At 41.7% G+C, this 21762-nt stretch overlaps 2 long non-coding RNA genes across 2 annotated transcripts in view; one reads left to right on the top strand and one right to left on the bottom strand.

The window, feature by feature from the left end:
• Positions 1–3294: 3294 nt before the first annotated feature.
• LOC120614023 (uncharacterized) lies at positions 3295–16788 on the bottom strand. Its single transcript, XR_005655837.1, has 3 exons — positions 16431–16788; positions 12422–12427; positions 3295–3305 (listed from the first exon to the last, which is right to left on the bottom strand). It is a non-coding gene; the product is annotated as an uncharacterized LOC120614023 (long non-coding RNA).
• Positions 16789–20271: 3483 nt separating this feature from the next.
• LOC120614019 (uncharacterized) overlaps positions 20272–21762 on the top strand; it is a 185952-nt gene continuing 184461 nt past the window's right edge. The window contains exon 1 of the long non-coding RNA XR_005655836.1: positions 20272–20314. This is a non-coding gene — a long non-coding RNA (uncharacterized LOC120614019). The remainder of the gene's footprint in view (positions 20315–21762) is intronic.

Raw genomic sequence — 21762 nt, forward strand, 5'->3', positions numbered from 1 at the left:
GGAGAACAGACCTTCCAGAGATGCTGTGGCTCAAGAAGAATCTACTTGAATTCCTCCCCCCGCCAGACAGCATATTTTGAAATCACATTGCCTACTTATTATCACTACAGTCACTCAAACAATACAAACAAACCTGAACAAATGGTGCTGCATAATAGGTCTCAACCTGGACAAGTTCACACTGGTTCCCCTTTCCTGTCTGCTCCAGAAATGTGTAGATTTCCCCCAAATGTTGTCTTCAGTTTTTTGTTTCTCACTCTGTACATTCTTTTCACATAAACTCCCACCACCTACGAGTTATGGGGATGAATTCTAAATCAGCCCTTTCGGTGTAATTATCTTCTTGGCACATATGAACTACCTAATAAATGATTATTGACTAGTTGAGTGAATGAATGAATTTCGCCCAAGTTCTAGACTTTCCTTCGGACTGCACGTGGAATATCTCTTCCTTCATGCCTGTGGTAGGCTGAGTAATGGCTTCTCCAAATATGTCCAAGTTCTAGTCCCTGGAATGTTACTTTAGATGGCAAAAGTGCTTTGCAATGTGATTAAGTTAATGATCCTGAGATGGGGAAATTATCCAGGGTTATCTTGGTGGGGCTGATGTAATTACAAGTGTGGTTAGAAGAGGGACACAGGAGGACAGAGAAGAATTATGTGACAACAGAAGCAGAGACTGGAGTGATGTGGCCAGGAGCCAAGAAATGCTAGCAGCTTCTGGAATCTGTAAGAAGCAAGGAGTGGATTCTCCCCTGAAGCCTCTACAAGGAACTAGCTCTGCAAACACCTTGATTTTTATTTCCCTAAGACTCATTTTGGAGTCCTGATCTCCAGAACTGGAAGAAATTAAATTTGTGTTATTTAATATCGCAAAGTTTGTGGTAATTTGTGACAGCAGCAACAGAAAACTAATACAGTGTCCTTATGACAACTCTTAACGTACCTGATAGCAAACTCACTACTTCTTTTCCAGATCTCACCCTTCAACCTCAGCTAATGGCTTGCTCATTCTCACAGTCTCTTGCACTAGGGAAATATGAGTCTCCTTCTGTCTGTTCCTTACCCTTTCAGTTGAGACTGTCAGATTCTGTTCATTTTATACTTGGGATGTTTTTCAAACGTATTATCTTTATTTATGGCTGTGGCAATATCCCCAATAAGTAGTACACTTGCCTGGCATATAACAGTTCTCATTAATAACGTATGAGAGTGTGACTCCTCTTTCTTGATTCCTTTAAAATATGCTCTCCTTGTGTCTAATTGCCATTATGAAATCTCTGAGGGCAGGGGCAGTGTCTTTTCCCAGCACTCCATACAGGTCTGGAACACACAGTCATGCAAACATGGTGAACAAATAAATGAACTTACTCCTTGTCACCACTCAATTATTGAAAAATGTCAGGCAGTGGCGAAGAGCATCAGTTTGGGAGTCAGATGGAATTTGGTTTATGTCCATGCTTTATAGTTATCTAGTTGTGTGATTCTTTCTGGCAAGATACTAACCTTTTCAAACTGCAGCTTCCTCAGCTATAAAATGGGGCTAAGGACAACACCCACCTTTTGAATTGTTCTAAGGAAAGTGCCGGGTTCTGACTCCGGGTAATAAATGGATAAGTATGAACTATCATCATTTCTCTGTAGACAGGGGAAGACCCACCTTAAGTCTCTTTGTTAGCCCGTGGCTGGAGTGTAGATTGCATGTGCATGTGTAGGGGTGCAGGGACATTGGCAGAAAAGGAGGGCAGAGTGGGCATGGGGAAGACAGGGAGGCAGGCATTTTGCATTTGATAATCTAGTACAATTTGGAAACACTTGCCTCTTGTAGTCCTCAGCTGCCTGTGAAATTCATCTGAATCTTGTTCCGTTGGCCTATGGGGTATTTTCAAATACAAATTAGGTTGGCCAGAATTCCTTTTCTGCACCAGCTCTCCTGGGTGCAACTTAGAGGTTATTAAGATGCCTAATAAAAGGAGAGAGTACATTTAATAACATTACCATCAGCTCGATGGAGCTGAGCTATGTGGGCCCACGGTGCCCCAGAGCCCGCAGCCTCCTGCCACTGGTGCACTTGCTTAGAAGAGGCCCTATAATTATCCACATTTAAAAAGTGCTATTGAATCCGTCGAGGCAGTCATGTCCCATTTGCAGGCCTTTCTGCCCACATTACTTGGGAGACCCAGGACCTGACTTTTTGGGGTAGGAAGAGAAAGAGAATAGATAGAAGTTCCTGGGCTAAACTGATGGCTGGTTAAATTCATAAAATGCCACATCTGCTATGTGCCATTGTCACCCCTGTAGGAGCTTTTCCTCCCTTTATTTTATGTATTTATTTAGCAGACATTTATTGTGTACTTGCAAAGTTTTAGCACTATAGCAGCACTTCTCATGCAGGATTCCATTTAATCCTCATGACTCATTAGTAGATTGGTGATTCTCAAAGGGCAGTGGTTTTTTCCCTTCAGGAGACGTTTGTCAATTTCTGGAGACATTTATGGTTGTCACAACTGGGGTAAGGGGCGCTACTGTCATCTAGTGGATAGAGACCAAGGATGCTGCTCAACACCCTGCAGTATACAAAGCAGACCCTCACAACAGAGAATTATCTGTCTCGAGTGTCAATAGTGCTGAGGTCAGGCAACTCCTTGGTAGATGCTACTCCTCTGTAGATGCTACTCCCTTGTAGATGCTATTCCTTTCCTCATTTACAAATGAGGAGACTGAGGCCCAGGGTGGTTACAAGATTGTCTTGTGTCACCCAGCTGGTAAGTGGTGAAGCCGTCAGAGCCTACATTCTTAGCGTTCTGCTAGACCGCCTCGCAGCATCTCCCTCTACGCCCATCGTTTGCCACTGAGCTCCCTCCCTGCCCCTGCTCCAGGCCAGCTGCCTGGCCTCACAAAGCCAATTGCAGTTACACTTATGGGGAGTAATACGAAGTTTGCATGGGTGGGAGTTATTTCCTGTAACGAAGACTCTTTTGAGCACATATAAAATTGTTGCACACTTTGAATGAATCAGCGACCTAGGCAAGAGTGGAGTCTACATTAAGCTTTACTATGGGTGACATGTGAATACATGTAATCTTTTCCAAGCGCCTAAAGTCTATGTGAATGTTCAGAGATAATTCATTCCAAATAAAGGGGCTCTAGTGGTTTAAGAGTCAGCGATCTGCGGGGGCAGTATTCGGGGGCCTGCAGCAGGGAAGCTGTGGTGTACTGGAAATGATATTAATCTGAATTAACCCTCCTCCATCAGCCACTGGGCCTTTGCACAAGCCATTTCTTCTGTCAGGAACGCTCTTCCTCTCTTCTCGTGGCTCATCCCTTCTCTTTTTTTCAGGTAGCCTTATAAAAATATCCCTTGAGAAGCTTTCCCCAGATCTTGGTTAGGCATTCCTGCTTTCTTAGCACTCCAAATCCTTTCGATCAGCTCTGTCCAAAAGGTATATAATGAATTGCATATGCGATCTAAAATTTTCTGCTAGCCATGTTTAAAAAATTAAATAAGTGACAAGTGAAATTAATTCTAATAATCTCTTGACTTAACCTGGTATATCCACAATATGAACCTTTCAATATATAATCAGAACAAAAATTATAAATGAGATATTTTACATTATTTTGATCTAAGTCTTTGAAATTTGGTGTGTATTTTACACTTATGGCTCAACTCAATTTAGAGGCTAAATTTTCAGTGGTTAAAGTGAAATATAGTCCTGCCAAAACAACAAAGTTGCATTTAATAGAAAATTACTTTACGTTGCTTTTGTTTATACATTTAAATTTATTAAAGTTAAATTTAAAAATTCATTTCTTCAGTTTCAGAAGCCACATTTTAAATGTCCAATAGCTACATGTTCTAGATTATTACAAGTTATGTTATGTTGAAATTGCCTGTTGATTTGTCTTTTCTTCCCACTATTCATCCCAAGGATTATGTCTTGTTTACTACATTTGCTGGTGTCTGGCACAGGTTTTGGCACACGGCAGGCCCTCAATGAATATCTGTTGAATGGCTTGAGATAATACTTCTAATCCAAGCTTGCCATTGATCTACTGTATAACCTTAATAATCCAGGTTCTTCTCTATGAAAATGAGCATTTTAGACATTTTTGAAAGTCTCTTCCATGAGATGGTAACAAATGTCATGTGATCAGAGGGATTCGTGGTCAGATGCAGGGATCAACAAAAGGAGCAGGTTCTTTGCTGCGGAACCTCCCTGGGCCTTGAAGGTTTCAGTGCACTGTGACTTGTTGGGAGGATTAGCTTTTTAATTTAATTTAATTTTAATAAATTTCAAATTTTAAACTAAATAGGGTATCCTATTCTGCCAACATAAGTGACCATGGAGCATTTGCACCCCGGAACACAATCCAGGAATGGCTGGGTTGCTGTAAGACATTTTGGCTGTAGATTCCTCCAGATTGAGCCTGTGTTTAGGGAGATGATCTCAAGAGCCTGTGACAGTGTACACCCATTTTTCGTTTGTTTGTTTGATTGAATCTATTCCTTAACAAAAAAGGAGGGATAGAGGAATAACTCACTCTTTGCCATTAGGTGACTCAGAATCAGTGCTTTACCTTATTCAAGAAAAGATTGTTTCCGCATTAGAAAGCAGAGTTCTTCAAGTAATTGGTCATTTTTAGAGGGGTAGTGAAAACAGTCTCCTTCTATTTCCTCCTCCCATCCTACCTAAAAAGGTACATGATGCAAATATGTGAATTGCTCTTTTCTGAACAGCCAATGCAGTGTTTGAAATGCAAAGGCAACACCAGGTCACGTTAGAGATGACTTACTAGCTTAAACTGCATGATTTTATCGAGTCAACTACTTTTGACCTATAAACATGACAATTTCACGTGATTCGACCTACTCGTTATAATAAGTCTCTTTATTCTCATACTGGTTATTAGGAATCTAAGGTGGAAATACCTTTCTAGAGAAAAACAGTTTGGAAATATGTAGCAAATTTTTGTTGCTGTCTGTTTGTTGGTATAAAACAGTTTATTTAAATCCTCTTAAGGGTAAATGTTGAGAATTGTGTGCAAAGTAACATATCAAGCCATGCACACATCATGGATTCCAACTACAGCCCCACAGAATAAATTTTCATATGGAGCCTGTATTGAATTACTACCCAGCCCTGTTTTCTTCATGCTGAGAAAACCTAAGTTTTCCATCCCTTTTGTATAGGTCTGATATTCACCCTCCAAAACTTTTTCAAGTTCCCGGCCTCCCACAGCCATGTCCCCCTGTCCAAACCTGAGCTTGACCTTCTTGAAGGATCTTGTTTTAGTCACCTGGCTCTATCCCTGCTAACAGCATTGCTGGAATTGGGTCACTTAATAAGCACTCAGAGTCTTTCACTTGTTTATACTGGCCACAGTCTTTTCATTGTGCAATTTTTTACTCAACGTGCCAAATGCCAGGCCCTGAATCTTGGACCAACAAGCCAGGAGGAGGCCCAGAAAGAGCAGAAAAGACATGTACTTCAGTGTCCAACAGACTTGTTTTCCTTGCCAGCCCTGTGCTTGGCCAGTGGCAGATCTCATTGTTTAGTTTTCTTAGCCCTACGATTACCAGCCTATTGTAAGGGATATTATAAAGGAGACAGCTGAACAGCCGGATGAAGAAGTACATAGAGCAGCTTCTGAAAGGATCCCCAGAGCAAGAGCTTGTGACCCCATGGAAATAGACCGCACCATCCTCCAGGCATATGGATGTAGGTGGAGGCTCTTCGAGCAAAGTTTTACATATAGATGTATGTCTTTGACTCTATAATTCCATGTCCAGAAATTTATTCTAAGACTATAAAGGCTAAGTACACAAAGATGCTTGTACAAGGACATTTGTTGCAGTGCTGTTTATAATAGCAAAAATTGGAAGCCATTTCAACCTCCAATTGGTTAGCCATAGTATATCTATATAGTGGAGTATTATGAAGGCATTAACATGATGATGTGTATCTGCATTTATTGGCATAGAATGATGTCTATGACATATTTTAAAGGAAAAATGGATTATGGATTTCAATTTTAGCATGATCTCATTAAAATAAATATTTGTGAGTACATATGTGTATGTATAGAAATATATCTAAGAAGGTTTGCATAAACATATTAATAGAAATTCTTTCTGGATCATAAATATGAAAGAAATGTTTCCACATGGGAGAATGCTTAAATCGTCCTTCAGTGTCCAACATGTAATAGAGATTTCACGTTGTAGGAATTTCTAGGCTTTTGACCCAGGTAAGATGGGTGGGTGGGAGATGAAGACAAGTTTGTTTTAACTCTGTGGACTTTTTTTCCCCCGTTGACTTTTGACTCACACTCTGTGAGTTTGACTTAGAGAAGAAAACCCTAAGTTGATTTTAAAATCTTGGAAGAAATTTTTTGTTATCCTAATATATAATAATACTTTATGTGAATAATAATGTCTTACTTTCAGATAGCGTTCTGGCCTGCTGCCACACACATTACATCACTTCTGTTTACTGAGTACCAGATAGGTGGTCATGCACGTATCTTTATTTCAATCCTATATCTACGAGGTAGGAATAATTTCCCCCACTTTGCTGATGAGAAAACTGAGTCTCTAGGAGGACAAGTGGCACAAGATCTGACAGCCAGTGAGGACAAACTTAGGTTTGTGCCCTTTCCATTGTACCGTTTTTATTTTACATTATTTTATCATAAATCACCCTCCACATCTGATTCCCCAAACATACTGTAGGAGCCCTCTACCTGACACATCTCCAGACTTTTTATCTAGGAGAGGCACCGTGGATATGAAACACTGCGGGGTCAGACTTCTTGAGACTGGAGCTTACTTCACCACTTATTGGCTATGTAACCTTGGGAAAGTTACATAACTTGTTCACACCTCCATTTTTCCTTCTGTAAAATGTGGGTAAAATGATAACCATAGCTACCTACCTGTGAGGCTTGTGAGAGGACTTACTGAGACAATGTAGGTAAAGTAGTATAGCCCAGTATGTCTGGTTCCTTGTAAGTGGTGGATAAATCCTAGCCACTGTTGTTACCCTTCTCTTCCTTACGTTATTCGTACAACCACCACATGGGCCAGGGAATGGAGAGAGAAGTTATGTATCTTGTCTGAGGCCACACAGCGGAGAAAAGATGGAGTAGCTCTTTTTAAACCTTCCCGTTCAGCAGAAGGCACACATGTTCCTAGGAGTGAGCAGAAGATGTGACAGGGGGCTCAGGGTAGAATGGTGTTTCTCCTGGTGCTACATGCAGTAGGTGGATGGAATGAAACAGCAACTAATCCAGCCCAGCCCCAAACCACAAATGTCAACAGATATTTTATGGCAGAGAAGGTGCCAACGAACATGTCACATGTTCTTTTGAAAATAAATGAAGCCACATAGGGACTCTAAAGTAAAAAAATAAGAACTGGGCTGTTTATAGATCTCCTCTGGCTCCAGTTTATGGTGTTCCAAATGCCACGGCAGGAAGAGGCACCATAGGAGAAGCCCCGCGATATGACTAAGGGGTCACCGGGCTCTGCTGTTATCTGACTGCATCACACCGGGCAAGTGATTCAGGGCCTCGGCTGCTGCGTCGTTACTGGTGCGGGGAGTAAACTCTGTTCGTGAGTTTGCTAGAAAGATGGTTTGGGGGTTGAGGTCTTTCTAAGCCAAAGTTCAAATAACATAAATGCAGTGTGGTTAGTTCCCTTCTAGAAGCCATGCAGGAGGCGACTCATTGGATCAGAACAGTAAGGCTCCTTGCTGCTGGTTCTAGTCCCCTGAATTTTAATTTTTTTCTCATGGGTAGATCCCTTTTTTACAGAGGAAATTTAATGTAGGACCTTAATATTGAAAACCTAAAAGGAATGCTCTTAGTTGAAACAAGAAGATCACCTTTGTCAACCTTTCCCTTACCCAGGGGCCATCCCCATGTGTCCCCCCGAGAACTAAAGGCCCAGGAGAGTATAATTTGAAAATGAACTCTTAAAGTTTGGTCGGCACAGAGTCAGCACTGGTTACAAAGCAGATGCCTGGGCTCCGCTCTAAAATTACGGAATCGGAATCTAAATTTTGAACAAGATCCCTCAAATTTGAGAATTATTCACCCCTTATAGTGCTTTCATTTTACAGGCGAGGAAGCCGATGGACAGAGTAAGGGGGTTGCTTATTGATGGTCACTCAGCTAGTTAGTGATGGATCCAGGCTGTCACGCAGGCCCCCGGCCCCAGGAGCTCAACTTATTCAGGCTCCATAGTTGCAAGCAACAGAAGCTCTGGCTAACACGAAGCTGAGCTCATTGGGAGGCTATTTCACGAAATGGAAGAGAAAACACAGTTCCCAGGAGCCAGAGCACTTCTATTAGAATAGGTGACAGGAACTCACAGTCTCTTCAGGCTGCACAACCAGGACAAGTTGGCTGTCACCATTTTTAGCCCTTGTGTCTCTTTATCAACAGTTAAAATCTCAGGAGGGAAAGTCCGGTTGACTCAGCTTGTACAGGGAGGCATGGCTGGGGACCACAGGGAACCTTGACCAGTAGTTCTAGGAAGAGGTCACCCAGAGCTCACGAGGTGATGGTACCAGTGAAAATGGACATTAGGAGGCAAAAACAACATCTGCCCATGCACTCGGCCACCTTTCCACCAGTGCGCTGTCCCCCTGTTAGGCTCAATGCTTCACAGAAAAAAATACAATTGAAATGAAAGGGTTAAGGTAAATTCAGTGGCCTATCAGCCAAATGACATTTTAACAGCCTTTTTAGCATATCCTGGCTGGGCTGCAGAGACCTTCCCTGCAAAATGCCTTAATCCTTGGCCTCTAAATAGAGAGTTATTTTCAATTTCTCTAGTTCCTAATGTTTTAAATGGAACTACTGTTCCCCTTAGAGCACCCAGTGGCTGGCTGGAGACCTTTATTGATATATATATATAAATTACCTCAATCCCTTCTGCTGCCTACAGATCCAATCATATTGAACTAATGCGCATATAAATAAAAACCTGGAAGTGTGGTTTATGTCAATAAGTAGTGCAGCCGAAGTTTATACTGTTCTGCAAAGACACCTTGATACATTGCTGATAATCTTCATAATGTGTTTAAAGAGACAGCGTGTCAGCTCAGGCCGGAGCGCCCTGGGAACGGAATGGGAAATCTGATTCCTGAGCTGATGCACCAAGAGAAGAATCTGTCCTGCCAGGAGGAGGCCCACCCCCAGGCTAGAAGGGGCCCAGCGGCTGGAAATCTTTCCCCAAAACCACTCCCTCTAACGAGATGGGTTAGTCTACAAAAGATGCAGGTGTTGGATCAGGAGTTCTGCTGACTTATTGCAGCCTGTGCTCTGTGGTTCGTCCTGATGCAGGGCTGGCCCCAGAGTAGCTGAGGAATGGGCTTGGGGTGTTCTGCAGAGCAGGGGTCTTGTGCCCCCAAGATGTCCTAGGGGAAAGAGTCTGGATGATGAACCTTCCCTTACCAGCCCTCCTTCAATCTGCTCTGTACACTGAAGCCGGCACAGTCGTTCCTGAAGGTGAATCTGGTTTCAGCTGCTTTGCACACTTTTCCATCAACAATGTCCCTTGCCCTTTGAGCCTTCCAGGGAGTGAGCCATGCCCATCGCTCTCGCCTCATCGAGTCCTGTATTCCCTGGACCGCCAGCTCCAGCCACTCTGGCCTTTTCTTCTTCACTTCGTTTTGAATGTTGTTGTCTCTGCCTGGACAGCACAGTCCTTAAAATGCAGGCCCAATCCTCTGCCTGTTGGATTAATCTTGTCCACATCCCCTATTCCACTTAGACAGAAAGTTCTCCCAGCTGTTCACCTTTCCGCCCCACTACCGCTGAGCCTGAAGTGTACTTCCTGCCACTTCCGAGTCCCGCCCACACTCACGGTCTCCTCGTTCACGCACCTTCCCCTGGTCCTTCCCCCAGAAGCCATGTCTCCTGTGTTTCCCTTAGTGAACTTATCACTTTCATCTTACGTCCTATCAACTTATGGTGTGCGCTAATTCCCTTTCTGGTCTGGGGATGCCTGGACGGGTCCGTCTTTGGATTCTCCAAGTTCCTATGGTACCTCCCCGCAACAGGGGCTCAGTAAGTGTTTGCTGGTTGTAAGGATGAATGAAGTATGAACACAGAGCTGTTGGCCATAGCAGGAGATGCCAGCCCTGGGCAAGAACTCAAAGAGGGGACTTTGGGCAGTGGGGATGCAAAGCACGAAGGTGCCCATGTGCCTGGGAGCCTGGGAAAGAGGGGTGCGGAGTGTGGCGGTGAGGAAGGGGTCCTATTTTTGGACACTTTTCCCAGGGCAAGCCTTGGAGCTGAGTCCAGAGAGGAAACAGGCAAAATAAGGAAAACACGTCATTCTTGCTCTGTGTTACAGAAAGTGGCTATGCGTGTTCCATTGATTGGGCCCAACAATCTGTATGGGCTTTGGGTAGACAATGTTAAAATTCGTGTTTATATCGATTGCTCATCAAATATTTAAAATTTTGATATCTTTTAATATGTATCTAATATATTAGTGTTGTTATATATGTCTGCAATTTGAAAATAGATACATTTATACATAGATATTTATATATTGGACCGGAGGACAATTTATTTTTTTTAGCTAATGGAGTGTGCAGTCAAAACAGTTTACCAATTGCTGCTTTAGAGATTCAGGCCCTGCACTAAGGCAGAGCCTGCCAATAACCTTACGGCCTTGAGCCGATGTTAATAATTTCATCTATTATTCAGGAAAAACGTAAGGAGGGTCCTTCAGTTTACCTGTTTGTATGCTGTCTTAGGCTCCCAGCCAAAGTTCAGTGTAACGTCGAAATAAAGTACATTAGCCTTGGGATCACTCACTTTGTTTCCAATTCTGGCTCTGCCACATACTAGCACTGTGATCCGGGGCACATGTCAGCCTCTGTGGGTCTCCGTTTCCTCATATGTAAAGAGGGATTAATATGAGTACCTACTCCAAAATGCTATAATTCTTGTGACATTGTAAAACGCCGGGCACAGAGTTGAGGCTTATATGCTACAGCTACCAAAGGACCTTGTCTAGGAATATCAATCAGCTGGTGACCACTTCTTCATCCCATGCCCGTAGCAGACATCACTAACTGATCATAGCTTTTTTTTCTTCTGGGCTTAGACTAGACCTCCAGATTAGGTCGGTCACATATATATATATATTTTTTTTCCTGGGGACAATTGCAATCTCTGAAACGCATTGGCTGCGAGAAGCCGCTAATGTGCAGAAACAACCTGTGGACTTCTCGGCAGCAGGAGAGATCCCAGGGAGACCTGAGGAAGAGCTTTTCCTGTTCAGGATCCCAGTGGGACGTTATCAAGCAGGCCTTTGAAAACTTTTCTCTAAGGACTTTTGGGGCTATGGCAACAACAAGGAGGATAATGCCTCACATTTTGAGCAGTGCTTTATAGTTTTCAAAGCACTTTCATGCACATTTTCTAACTTCGTCTTCATAGCAAACCTGCCTGGCAAAGCAGATCAGGCATTAGAATCAGAAAAATAGCAATTTTTTTGAAGGTGAAAAGAACCCTAGAGACTTTGTCCAACCTTATCATTTTGTAGACAAAGAAATTGATGGCAGAGACAGTGGCTTGTTCCAGGTAACTTACTTGAAGCCCAGACCCTCGTGTTCTACTTCTTGGTATATCACCCTCTGAGCCTAGTAAATGCTTAATGAATAAATAAATGAATAAATGAATGAATGACTCTATGAGTGAATATAATCTCTTAGTGGCCAAATCAGGACCGCAAGAACCTTCTGTCTGTGACAGAGTCGGGGGCATTTTCTCCAAAGCCTTCCTGTAACCATTAATTGCCGTTGCCTGTATGCTCACCTAGGATTACCAGCAGCTTCCAGGTATGAGACATGTCCCAGCACAGGTTTTGGCTCTGATTAGAAGCTGTAAACTCTTGGGGAGGAAATGTCACCATTTCGAGAAAAAGTGTACGTGGGGAGTCCTAAAATTTCAGAGTGTTTGAGTCAGGGATGGAGAAGGAGCATTGTTGGTGATAATTTTGAAATATCAGGCTTCTGATAGCAGAACCTGGGCCCTCCTCTTTGAGGCTCACATCTGTCTTCCCCTATCTCAAGGGGACTCACCCCATCCATTTGGGGTGTTTTCATAAGCTCTGCTTAATGAGGAAGGGGGCCCATACGTGGCTGATCTTGTGCGAAAGCCTAATTTGGGTTGGTTCTATGACATCAGAGGCTCACACAGAAGTAATGAGAGTATGGTTTTCAGTGTTTGGGGAGACTAGAAAAGCAGCATGAATATTTTTTCTTGGGGCTAATGTGAATTAATTCCTTCCTTTCTTCCTTTTGAATTGGATGCTTATTCTCTCCTTGGCACTCTAAGGAAGTACAGAATTTAAAAACCATCAGGAACCAACAATTGGATGATGAGGTCAGACATCTATCTATAAGTGAGGTAATTAAATGATAATTTGTAGATCTGACCAGAGTTAAAATGGGCCACAGTTACAGCATTAGGAGTTGCGTGAAGGGGTTCACTATGGGCTGTAGTATAGAACTTGCATTGGAGGCAGAAGCACGATATCTATATTATTTAACAAACCTTATAATAGCACTTATTATATGGCAAGCTCTATTCTTAGTTATTTATAAATATTGGTTTATTTAATTCTCATAACAAGCCCATAAAGTAGGTGCTATTATCATTATTTTATATGTAAGGAAATCAAAATACACAGAGCTTAAATAACTAGCCAAAAGTTGAAGTGGGATTTGAACCCAGGCAGCCCAGTGTCCAGAATCTTAGCCACTATGTTGTCCTGTTTCTCTGGATATAGGGATTTTGGAGGGAAAAGACGGGGGCAAGGTGGGGGCGACATATAAGGACAGAGTTGTTGTTTACAACGGGTACAGTGTGTTCAGAAGAACCAGCTGAGTTGGGGGATAGACGTTAATACTAGGAATATTAGCATAAAAATGTGAAAATAGGTAAGAAGGGGCAGGGCCTGATTATAGATATAACATAATATAGCATAATATGGCATAATGTAAATAACATATTATCTGATTCTAGATTCGTGGTGGTTTTAGGTTAAGTTCATGAATCCTTTGCATTCCTCCCTTTAGGAGGTAGAGCCTGATTGCCCTCCTCTTAAGTATAAACTTGGATTAGTGACTCACTTGTTGTTGAAGATGGCAGGAGTGACGGTGTCTGACTTCCAAGACTAGGCCATCAATGTATTGTGGCTTCCTCCTCTTTCTCTCTCTTTGGTATCCCTCTGGGAGAAGTCAACTGTTAGGCTGTGAAGACACTCAAAAAACCCTAGGGAGAAAGCCACAGCCATGTGAATGAACCTTCTCGAAAGAGCATCCTCCAGGCTTGGTCAGACTTTCAGGTGACTGTGGCCCTGCCTGACAACTTGACTGCAATCTCGTTTTAACTGCTAAGCTTCTCCTGGCTTCCTGACCCATAGAAACTGGAAGACAACACTTATTTACTATTTTAAGCTGCCAATTTTTTCAGTAACTTCCGGTACAGCAGTAAATAACCACTACATCCCTCAGTGCTATGTAGAGGAGTATAGATTTTACCTTATAATCCTAGCCCCATGCCTAATATGAAGTACTTGGTTGATTGAATTCTAGGTGATAAGGTGGAAGTTTTTGGGCAGGTGAGAGAGAGCCTGGCCCTAGCTTATCTCTTTCCCATAAGAGCCTCAGAGCCTTGCACAGTGCCTGGCACATAGCAGGCACTCGGTGATATTTATTGAATGAATGATTGAATAAGTGAGTAGGTGGGCGAGTGAATGAAAAAGTTAGAAATGTGGTACCCCAGAAAACTTTTTTCTACTTTTCTTTAGAAACGAAAACTCCCCAGAGTTTCTACAGGTGACGTCTGGAGTTAGGTCTCAGTGGTCGCAATCTGTTTCCTCTTTCTGTGACCCTGACTGGGGCCAGCCTGTTCTTGAAGCCCATTACTGTTCTGAAGCTGATTTTAAAACATTCCTTTTCTCCTCACATCATTCATGCCACAAACATTTATTGGGCATCTGTAATATGCATGGCATCACGATGGGCCCCGAGGGGAGATGATGAGTGAAGGAAGGTCCTGTGGTGCTTCAGTATTTCTTTCTCTGCTTTTATCTCTAGTCATCTCAGAAGTTTATTTTTGAAATAAAGATTCATTTTCTTAGTGGAATTCTTAAGTGGGGAACGATGAGATGAATTCGGGCTTTTAGGAACTGCTTTTAGAACTTGTGGATGACTTCCACTGTTTGCTGTTCACCCTTGCTGATATGCCCTATTAATATTCAAAAGCTGTCACTTTATTTTATCTTTGTTCTTTAGTAGACTAGACTGCTGGCTGGGAGAACCTGGGTTGTCTGGTTTAGCCTTGTCACACGGCAGGGTAGGACAGAAAGAGACATGGCCCAAGGTTGTTAGTTTAAAAAAAAAAAAAAATTAGGGGGGAGTTTCTGCATATTTCTCTTGGTATCACAATCTGTTTAATTGACTTCTGTCCCTTTTTCTTGTAAATAAAATTCTGCCTCATTAGGAACAATTCCAGGCAAGGCCTGCTGTCCAGTGGGCAGTTGCTAGAGGGCACGCAGTCTGGGTTTGAGGCCGAAGGAAAGCTCCAGGGATGGCGCTTACGTATCAAGGGCTAGTCCTGATACACAGCAGGGACTGACGGGGACGCTGTGCCAGAAGGGATTCTGACGTGTACTTGGGCATGGCGGGAAAGAGCAGTCTGCTAAGCGAGACACGACTGTCCGGCGGCATGGGGATGGGGACGGGCGGCGCATTTTTGGAGCAACTGTTGAAAGGCTGGGTCTCAGATTCCGTGTGCAGGGTAGGGAACCAGGGGGATGGAGAGTAGGAAAGTTTTCATTGCCCGTGACTGACTTTCCGCCACGTCTTGGTCATCTTCTTTTTCCTCATCGCCTTCTTTCTTCCCTGCTCCTACTTCCCTGCTCTTCTCATGATCCACCGTTTCTCTTTTTCATCTTCTGCCTCCACGTACCTCTCTTTCAGCTGATTTAAAAAGCAGCTTTCCACACCCGCCCTGGCTACAGTCATTTGACATACCTGTGGCTCTTCTCCTTTGGTCTAGATGCAGTTCGGAACTCCCTAGTGGTTAGGGTGATGGAGGCGAGTGGCTTTACAGCCCCTCAGGCTCCATTTCGCCTCTGAATCCTCTGGCCTTTGTCGTATGCTGGTGGAGGCACTAAAGAGGCCGTAGGATTTGCAAGGCCATAGCCCGGCACGTGGCCAAGAAGGATCTCTCTGCATGAGGACGATATACACACCGTGACCCTCTGCTTCCCTCTCCCCACTGTGCACGGACAGGCAGTGCGTGAACCCAGAGCACTCTCTCTGCTTCTTCCCATCAGAATTAACATTTTAAAAGAAAAAGTCTCTGAAAATATTCACATGGTTGACTCTAAGGAAAGCACTGTGTTTCATTCACATTTGCTTTCCATTTAAGTCAAGGCGGACACACTCGAAGCTGCTTCCTCTAGCAAAGGCAGACTCAACTATTATCATAATGCTTCCTTTTTTCCCCTTCTCCCCATTTGATAACCACATTTTACTCTTAAATATTTAGTTTTCTTTTATTCAATCTTTTAGGTTATTATATTGCTGCAGAAGGGAGGGGGGAGACAGTCTTTTTCTCATCCCGGTTGATACTCATCTGTCTGCCTAAAATTATTATTTTTTTCTTTTTCTTTTTCTTTTTTTGTCATTTACCACCATTTTGGCTGGTGGGTATAGGGCTTTTTTTTTAAACCTCTAAGCGCATTGAATGCCTTTAGGCTTGCACGTTAGACAGGAGACTGATAGGATAATGATGATGGAATGTTAAATGCTATCTATGTAAATCAGCTCCATCAATGGGTACAAGATTTAGCTACTTTAGGCCTTTTTTTTTTTTTTGACATACATTTTCATTTTTTAAGGAGAATAATATTGGATTGTTATTAACCTACTTTAGAAGAATCTTTGCATTACCGACACATTACTATTTTGCATAAGGCCATATTAAATTTTGGTATGATGTACAACATCATTTTCTCCTAAATGCTGCTTTTAACCTCCAAGTAGTTTCTTTTGTATTTTTGGTGGATGATTGGTTTCTAATAGCCAGATCCTGATTGGGAAGTAGGAAGGAAGAAATGAAGATCTTTGCACGCTTTCTGCAGGCAGGGGACAGGAACTTATATTTTCTCCACTTATTTGAAGTATGGAAATCGAATAGGTAGATTCTAAGAGTGATTATGTTTTGAGGTGATTAGTGAAACCTCTGGTTCATCTCTGGGTTCTAGGACAAAGCTGTCGAGAGCCAAATTTGCAATAGGATTGGATTTGACTAAGGGCATCGGAGTGGTTATGATTCTTGGCTAAAGTGATAGGATCCAACTCAAACCTGGTTATAAACTAGAGCACACAAGATGCAAATGGCCTCAAGGGTGGCCCGGAAGCCGGACCTCAAAAGATGTCATCAGGTTTCTGTCTTCTCTCCTCTGTCTCATTTCTCCTTCATCCCTTTCCATCTCTTTCTTCACGTCTCTCTCTCCCCATATCTTTCTCTCTCACCCCGCATTTTTGCTTTCCCCTCTTCCTCATTTCTTTCTCCTCTCCACCTCTCTCTTCATTTATCCCTCTTTCCAGATATTTCCCTTTCTCCCCTCATGACCCCATATCTCATCTTTCTCTTTCTTCCCCATTTTGCTCTCTGCCATCTCTCTCTCCCCAGTTGCATTCTCTCGTCTCTCTCCATCTTTCTGTCACCCCATTTCTACCCACTTCTCTATCTTTCTGTCTCTAATTCTATGTCTTCCCTTCTCTTTCCCTCCCTCCCCCTCTCTATTATTCCATCTCTCTCCCCTTATTTTTCTGTCCAACCTCTCTCCCATCTTTCTTCCTCTCTTATCTTTCTTCCAACTCGTTTTCCCTCTGCCTTATCTCTTTCTCCTCCATACCTTTCCCATCCCTGGACCTCTTTGTACAGACAGTGTAGTGGCTTCCTCCACATAGCTGGGGACATGGCACGGGCAGCTCCAGTTTTACATATTCCCAGCGTGGTGACTCCAGAGGAGAAAGAATGGTTTCTCCCCTAGACTCCAGTATTACATAAATCACAGAGACAGTTTCCATGGACCTGGCTTGGGTTATGTGCCACTTCTTGGGATTAATTCACTTGTGCCAGCAAAATGAGAAACTGTCTCACCTACTTGGGTCAAATGCCTATCCCCCGTGGCCAGTGGCGATAGGGGTGGGGACAGGGTCTTAGGATTGGCAGCCCCATCGCAATCATTTAGAATAGGAAAGAATCCTTCCATAAAGGAAATGGGAGTGTTATTAACAGAAGAAACAGGAAATGGACTCTGAGCAGACAGAAATAGCAGATGTCTCTCACAGCCACCAAGAAAGCGGCGTGGTAGGAAAGTCCTCCATACCACTGGCTTGTTCTGGGCAGATAGTATGTGCTGGTAAGGGGGTAGAAGGGTATATTTCTTGCTAGTGGATATAGCTGGTTTTTTCTTTTTTTAGTTTTAGGGATCCTTCTACTTGGTTGAAAAGATCCATTTTTAAATCCCTTTATGACCTTTTCTCCTTGTTACTAATGTCTTTTACCTCCTAGCTTCTTGTGAGAGGATGCCCCAGGGGAGCCAAAACAGCCACACGTCTGCCGCCGTTGGCCTAGGCTGCTTCTCATTCTAGTTCCTTAATTCCAATAGGGGTTTCTTAATTTCGATAGCAGGCAGGGGGTAAGCCCTCTTCATCCATGATGCAACCTGAAATGGGTAGACACATTTCAAAAAAAGAAGGTAAAAAGAGGATAAAACATTTCCAAGAAGGAAGGAATAATATAATTATTCAGTATCGCGATGGGAAATTTGGACGACCGGGACGCGAAGGACCATGTTCGGCCTCATGGTGCATCAGCAGTTTGCATTGATTTACAGAGATAAAAATGGGGCCTACAATAAAAGAGGGGAGAGAAGACCAGAAAAGCAAGGCCAGGAGACTGCTGATGCTCCCTTTGCTCTGTTCACAGAAGGATGGAGGTGACTGTCCTTCACTCTGTATAAACAAGCCAGGATTTGGGAGCTCGGATGGGAAGAATGACAGGCACACCTTTAATTGGGATGGAAAGCATTTGGTTGGATTCACTTGCTTCCAAATGCCTTAGCTTAAGAGAGCCAATCCCAACGATGAGTCGAGGCCAATTCAGTTTCTCCCTGATAAATAGAGCCAGGCGTGTTGACAATGTGCGTCAACGGAGAAACCAACCTCATGGGTCTTTCTCAAGATGTTTATGGAGGAGGTCGTGGGGCAAGAGGAGAAACCAGGCTCGAGGGGTGGTGCTGAGAGCTCTGTTTCCTCCACTAGGATGTTAATAGCAGGTCCTGGCCAACCCTGTGGCTTGAGCTGCCCATTTTGGATTTGGCTGGCGACTGCTCTGGGCAGGCTTTGTGCCTCTGTCTGTTTGTGTTAGAATGCAACACATGGACCCAGCAGTCAGCAAGGTGCCAACCATGTAATCTGACACCATATGTTCCCGAGTCAGGGGATAATAGAGGAGTTTTTTTTTTTTCCTTCAATTTTGGAAGTAGGTTAATTACATTCGTATAGATTTTCAGCTCTAAGGGTCATAGATGTGAAATTACTCCTGACATATTTAGGTGGTCATTTAGGACCCAAATTATTAAGTGCAAACTTTACCATCTACGAGGTGGTGCAAAGAGCATATTCTCAGAGTAAGACCATAGCTCAAAAAGATATTCCCTTAGGAAGACTCTTCCTCATTGGTACTGTTTATAAAAATGTATTTAAAGAGTCCTTTGGAGGGGAATCGGTGTTTCTCATTTTACCGGCATCTTCCTCTGCCCAGATGTTGGTTTGTTTGTAATATTTAACCAGTTTTCCAGGGAATGTTGATGGATGGGGCCAGTTGTGTCATTTCTCCACTGCTCTTTGTTCTTCAAGTTTAAGTATAAAAGCCAAACTTTTGACTAACAAAATGAAGTCTGTTTGATTTAGGGCATTTAACCAATGAAAGCTACCGATGGTCTTTCACATGGCTGTTGTTTGTTGAGAGTTTGACCAGTGCCAAGAAGGTGCTGAGATGTTTACACATAATATATTATTCAATTCATGAACATGTTAAGTGGCAGAAACTCCAGATGTGTGCCTTATACTCCTGCACCCTGTTCTGTACCTAGGAGGCTGACAGATATGGATCACATCCACTGCTTTCCTGCCCTCTGGCTTGCTTTCGTGTTTGGCCAGTGAAGATCCCTGAGAAGGAAATTAGAGGGATAGAGGAAGAGAGTGACCTTGAACTAAAACCAGAACTAATTCAGTTCTGAGCTGAACTAGATAATTTGGATATAAACCCAACCTCTTTACTCCGAGTAAGCTGCTAAGCATCTCTGCTCCTCAAATTTTTACCTATGAAATAGAGATGATTCTACCTATATCTTGGGTAGTAATGAGGAGGATTAAATTAGATGATGCATGTAAAAATATCTTGCCACATTTCTCCACAATAGAGGTATATTTTTCCATTTCCTTTGCATTTTGCAAGTAGTCCAAGGAGGTGATAACTTTGCTACCACAGTCTGTTCCCTTATGCAGCAGCTGCCTTTACCCTGCCCGGATTCCCTGGGCCCACCTGAGAGGTCACTTGCACACAGTGCCTTCATTGCAATGCCTTCCTTTGTCTCTTTGCCCAAGAGAATGTGCTTTGGCCTCAAGAGGAGCCAGCCAGGAATGCCAATGTTTTCATCAATTCTTGTATTTTAAAAGTCTTTTTCCTTAATACACAATCTTGCAAATTTCACAAAAATTTGAATTTTGTAAAATGCCTTCTCAGTGTACGAGGTTCATATGATTTTCCCCTTTGATTTATTAGCACGGTGAATTATAGTAATAAGTCTTCTCATGTTGAACTCCCCTTGCATGGCTGGAACATTATTTTAATCCGATATTTGGTTGTATTTGCTAATATTCTATTTATTTTTGCATTCATATTTACAAGTGGAATTGAGCTGTAGTTTTAGGGTACAGTCTTTATCAGGTTCAGGTATCAGTGTTATACTTGCCTTATAAAAGGAACTGGGAAATTTTCCTTTGTGCTTTATTCTCTGGAACAGACATAATCATTGAGATTATGTCTTCTTCGAAGGTTCAGTTTCTGTATGAAATCATTTAGGCCCACTGCTTTGTTTATTGTTTTGTTTTGTGATAGGTATTTGATAGTTTTCCTTTTTTTTCTTCTAGGAAATTGGTCTGTTCAAACGTTGTCTACTGGAATTGGTTTGGTGAGTTGTTTTTTCTTAAAATTATCCATTAATTTAGGTTTTCAAACTTTTGCACAGATTTATACAAAATATTTTCTAACGTTGTTTTTGGTTTTCTGCTTGCCTTTTACTATTTCTAATTCTGTTTATTTGTGTTTTCTCACATAGTTTTCTTGATTAAGTGAGCTAGTGGTTTGCCTATTTTGTTGATTTCTTGAAAGACAGCTTTTTATTTGTTTTACTTTTTCTTTTTTTTCTAAAGCATTAGATTTTGCTATTTATTTCTTTCCTTCTGCTTTGTTTTGGTTTATTTTGTTCTTTTTCAAATTTTGATTTAGTTTAATCTATTTTCTTTCATCTTTAATATTAATCTCTGCTTTAGTTGTGTCCTTTGGGTTCTGGTATGTAGTTTCTAAAGATGATCACTCTGATGTGCTTCCTTTATCACTTATTAAAATTTCAGGTATATTTGAGTCTATTTTTATTTTAGTCTGTATCATTTATCTGTCCACTTTTCAGGATTAAAGTTTTAATTTATAGATTTATAACACATTTGATATATGATAAATGTGATAAGACAAATTACTCCTCATCACTTTTTTTTCTTCAGATTTTCTGGGCTATTTTTACTTGTTTGTGAACAGTTTTTCCAAAAGTGACTTTTATAATCATTTATCAAATTTTATTGGGATTCAATTGATTTTTATACATGTATTAGGCAGAATGGATATTTTCGTGATACCAAATCTTCTTATCCAAGAACAAGTTATGTCTTTTCGTTATTTGTTTGTATCTCTCAGTAATTTTATTTTTATATTTTTCATTTTGTCACACTGAATTTTTGTTACATTTATTCCATGTTTTAGGCTTTTAATTTTTTTTGCTCATGTGACTGGGATATTTTACTTCTTTATTCTGTAAGTAGTTATGTTTATAAGAACAGTATTGATTTTTGTGTATTTCTTTTGTAAGTGATCACTTTATTATGGTTTTCTTGCTTCTATTTTTTTCTTTTTGTTTTCCAATTTTATAATCACATCATATGCAAATAATAATAACTGTGTATTCATTTTCCAACAGTTGTATCTCTTATTTTGTTGATTTTACATGCATCAGCTAATACTTCGAGAACAGTATGAAATAGCAAATGTAAAAGAATGCCCCCATGTCATATTACTGACTTTAATGGGGATGCTTTTAGTTACCATCATTCTTAATTTGGGGAAATATGTATGTCCCTTTGCAAAAAATGAGGGGTTTTTTTGAAGTTAGAGATGGATTTGAATTTTTATCAAATGCTTTTGACAGTTTTCTTGGTAATCATATTTTTCTCCTTTGACCTATTTATATGATGAATTTTATTAATGGGTTTTTAAGATTGAAATACTTTTCAATTCCTAGAATGAATCAATTTGCATATTATACCATGGATTCTCATTTTTAACACTTTATTTAGGGTTTTTTGCATT

The sequence above is a fragment of the Pteropus medius genome, unplaced genomic scaffold (genome assembly GCF_902729225.1).
Source record: "Pteropus medius unplaced genomic scaffold, Ma_sr-lr_union100, whole genome shotgun sequence".
Taxonomy (NCBI): Eukaryota; Metazoa; Chordata; class Mammalia; order Chiroptera; family Pteropodidae; genus Pteropus; species Pteropus medius.